Genomic DNA, 4,297 nt, shown 5'->3' with positions numbered 1-4,297 from the left:
TGTCAGTCAGAACCTTTGGTATCTGAGTTCCTCCATCAGAAGGTCTGTCAGTCAGAACCTTTGGTATCTGAGTTCCTCCATCAGAAGGTCTGTCAGTCAGAACCTTTTGCATCCTGTGTTTAAGCACTTTCTGATTTTTATGGAGCCGATTCTGTTCCTCTGCAGTGGTGGAAATGGTTTTGGACCCAGCCTGCTTCTCCAAAAGGGCTACTGTGACATGATATGATAGGGCCTATGACATGGGTGATTGTACTTCTCTCTGTACTCAGGTTTGAGACAACAGTTTGGGTTTGCTCAATCCCAGTTCACTGAACCTTCTAAATCCATTTCAGTGGTCAGACCACTTTAATTTTTCTTTCTTGGCTACAGGGATCTTCTACCAATCAATCTGCAATAAAAGGCAGATTCTGGTGATGCATCTCAAGGGGATTTCTTTTTTTTAAATTTATTTCATTCTGTATTCCAGGAGGCAAATGGGGGTGGGGGGAAGTAGCCCTTTGCATGGTACCTTCAGCTGAAGATAAAACACTGAACCTGCTCAGAATTAGATCCCACACTAACATAGCACAACGAGTATGGGTTGTGCCAGGAGCCTAAGAATAGCATCTGCAGTAAAATCTGTATTTAAGCACTACCAATTTTTTGTCTTAAAATGTAATTTCACCCTGAATTAGATGTTAACTTGGTTCTTATAATGAAAGCAGCATTTATGGGTTCTAATAAATTAAGTTGTTTAAAGTATGTGAGCTTCTGGCTGCCTCTTCTCTTCTCTCCTCAAAACTGGATTTGCTCAGGGCTTTCCAGAAGTCAAGGTTCCAGCTCCAGTGCTTCCAGTTGCTTCACAGAGGTCAGCTCTGGGGCAGTGATGGAGATGAGGAGCTTGCTGCATGCCTCTCAGTTTGGTTTTGTTACCCATGGGGTGGTGCTCCCTGAGTGTGCCCATCCCAAAGGCTGCTTCAACCCCAGAAGCTGTGTGCTTGGTGGGAAGGGGCACAGGGACACAGGCAGCAAATCCTGAGCTGCTTGCACAGGGAAGAGAAATGTGGCAGCATTGTGCCTGCTGTAGAGAACCTGAAGAGTGTCATGGTGTCACCTCTGGCTCTGTGCAACAGCTGCTTTGGCCAGTCCCTGCACTGCAGATGCTGGAACTGCTGCTTCCATCCCTTGAAGCCTGTGAGACTTGGGGCCAAACTTCAGAGTTCCTGAGAAGCTGCATGAGGTGAAGGTCACCACAACTGCGAGCTGCCCTTTGGTAAGTGCCCTCACAAATGCTCCTGCACCCAGGTCAGTGACTGACTGTGGTTGTGGAGGAGAAAGAACGGATGTCCCTGCTCACTGCAGGGGGGCTGGACTGGGTGACCCTTAAGGTCCTTCCAACCCAAACCACTCTGTGATTCCATGAAATCAGCCTGCTTTGGAGCAAAGAATAGAGGCTGAAGGGCAGGGCCTGAGGTTCACCCCCAGCTCAGCTGTCAGTAGATCCTGTGAGTGCACTCTGACTCAGCCTCGTGTCACCTTTCTCAGCAACGTGGTGGGGACATTCACCATCACATTTTATTGTGCACACAATCCCAGCATGGTGGGGGTTGGAAGGGACCTCTGGAGATCATCCAGTCCAAACCCCCTGATAAAGTCAGGGGCACCCATAGCAGCTTGCCCAGGATCACAATGGCCAGGGGGGGTTTGGGCTCTCTCCAGAGAAGGAGACTCCACAACCTCTCTGGGTAGCCTGCTCCAGGGCTCCAGCACCTTTAGCTTCTTGTAAATAACATTTCATGTTATTTCTCTAACTTCACACTAGTGTGGTGCTTTTGAAGACAAGAGACCAGCCCCACCCCTTCTGCTCAGCAGCAGAATGCTCCATCAGTGCTCAAGGACCATTTGGGGACATTTTCCATCTTGGGTGAGGTGGTGAAGGATGTAGAGGGTTCCTTGATGTGTTCTTGTCTATTCTGATTTCCCCTGTAGCCTGATTGCCTCTAGATATGGCACAGAAGAATGACACCTGGAACTGCTTGACAAAATCATGAGGAAGTAGGGGAATTTTATCATTATGGTCTGGTATCATCCAGGGTTTTCTTGTATGCCACAGGCTGTCCCTTACCTTCTAGTTAGGACAATCCCATTTGGAGTGTCTTTAGCTCTAATGCTAGTCAAAATGAAACCAACTTTCAGCCCTGCTCTCATGCCTCACTAAATCCTCAGCCTTTACTTAGTGACTGAAGGTTTTTTCCCAGGAAACACCCACAAGCCTGCACTCACCTTCCTTACAGGTGAGGAAAGGAGATGGTTTTGATACTATTTTTCTAAAATCCCAGAATGAAGCTATGGATTTAGTGCAGAAAACAGGTCTGTCCAGTCACAGATTCCCATACTGCATCAGATTGGAAGGGACCCACAGAGGTCATCTTGTCCAGCCCCCCAGCAGTCAGCAGGGACACCTCCAACTAGAGCAGGTTGCTCAGGGCCCCATCAAATTTGACCTTGAATGCTTCCAGGGACAGGGCCTCACCACATCTCTGGGCAACTTGTTCCAGTGTCTCACCACCCTCATTGTGAAGAACTTCCTCCAAATGTGCAACCTAACTCTCCCTTACTCCAGTTTCAAACCACTGCCCCTTGTCCTATCACCACAGACCCTTCTAAACAGTCCCTCCCCAGCTTTCCTGTAGCTCCCCTTCAGATATTGACATTTTGAGGCAAGATGCCAGCTCAGATGGACATCTGGTCTCAGCTGGTGTGCTCACCTTGTGTGTGCCTGTTCTGTTCCTGGAAATCAATGCTCACAGTTTTCTGGCTTCTTCCACAGTCACCCAAGGAAGGAGAAACAGAGCTATGAAAGCGAGGCACAAGAGTTCATCTTGAAAGACAAGGCCATCCCTGGTTTGGTTGGTGTCTTCTCACAGAACAAGTTGCTGGTGCACCCCACAGCATCAACAAAGTGGTCACAAGAGATAAAAGGTGCCAGTTCCCTCCTGAAAGGACCAGGAGCCCCAGCAGTGACCTGGACATGTGAGCTGCAGCCTTGTTGTGCTGCAGTTTGCATGAGTTGCCTCAGCTATGGCCTGTGGAGCAACAATTCAGTCTGAGCAGGTATCCTTTCAAAGAAGCTGATTTAGGTCCCTAAGCCCTTCATCCTTCCTTAGTCAGTGAGCCAATGGTGAAAGAATTTTATTTCTCAGGGGAATCATTCTGGCAAATTCCACTTTGGTACAAAAAAAGGTCTGTGATGCTTTGGGAAAGGAGTTCAATGAGTTCAAGCAACATTCCCTGAGCATTTTTGTTCGTAGGTGGCTTTGTTACAGCTGTTTTCTGAGCCATGTCCCCTCACACGTGGCTCATGCTGCTTCTTCCACCTTACCACTCAGTCTGGTGCCACCTTTTTACCCCTTTCTCCTTCAGGCCTGCAGCTCTACCTTGCTGTCCTCCTCTTCACACAACACCAGCAGTCTCTTCTGGCCTGTGGGCATGCTGGGTTCCTCCTTCACAGCCCAGCCTGGCAGCGGAATCCCTCAGCAGCACTCTGGTGGTGCCTTCTCTGACCTGTTCCCTATCCAGCAGCACCTTCCCTCCTGTTCCATGCCTTCCTTCCAACAGCTCTTCACCAGCTGGAAACCAGGAACTGGCTCTCTGGAGGGCTTGGGGTGTTTGATTCACAAAGGCATTAATTCAGTGTCCAAAGAATCAAGCTGAAGATGCAAGACAACAAATAGAGGCACCTTCATATTTCAGGGATTCCTGGAGCTCCATGTCCTCAACTCCATGTGAGATCTGTTCTTTGGACAATATTCTGGGAGGCAACAAGTCCCACCAGTTTAATCCTGGTTTTTAATGCTGCAGCAACACTGAACTGAGGTAAGTGGCTGTAAGTTGATCATTCCTAAAGCAAATGTCCCCAAAGGCAAACAAAGCAACCCCAAAAATGGCTTTGCTTCATTTTCACACAGAATCATGGAATTGTGTGGGTGGGAAGGGACCTTTCAAGCTTATCCAGTGCAACCCTGCTGTACTGAGCAGGGACATCTGCAACTAGAGCCCCAAACAACCTGGCCTGGAATGGTTCCACAGATGAGGCATCTCCCACCTCTCTGGGCAAAATGGGCCAGGATCTCACCAACCTCAATGTAAAAAAACTTCTTGTAAGAAGATCTTCCTGAAGATCACAAATTATCAGTTCTGTGTTTCACAGCCACTTCATAGAAGATTTTAAAGCCCAGTTTGCCAACTAGCAGCGACCTAGCTCTCCCCCAGTATATGTTTCACCTCACTTGAGGAAGGTGGAGCACTGAAGCAGTGA

This window comes from Indicator indicator, chromosome 16, assembly GCF_027791375.1.
Source record: "Indicator indicator isolate 239-I01 chromosome 16, UM_Iind_1.1, whole genome shotgun sequence".
Taxonomy (NCBI): domain Eukaryota; kingdom Metazoa; phylum Chordata; class Aves; order Piciformes; family Indicatoridae; genus Indicator; species Indicator indicator.
Note: the sequence above shows the minus strand (reverse complement) of the source record.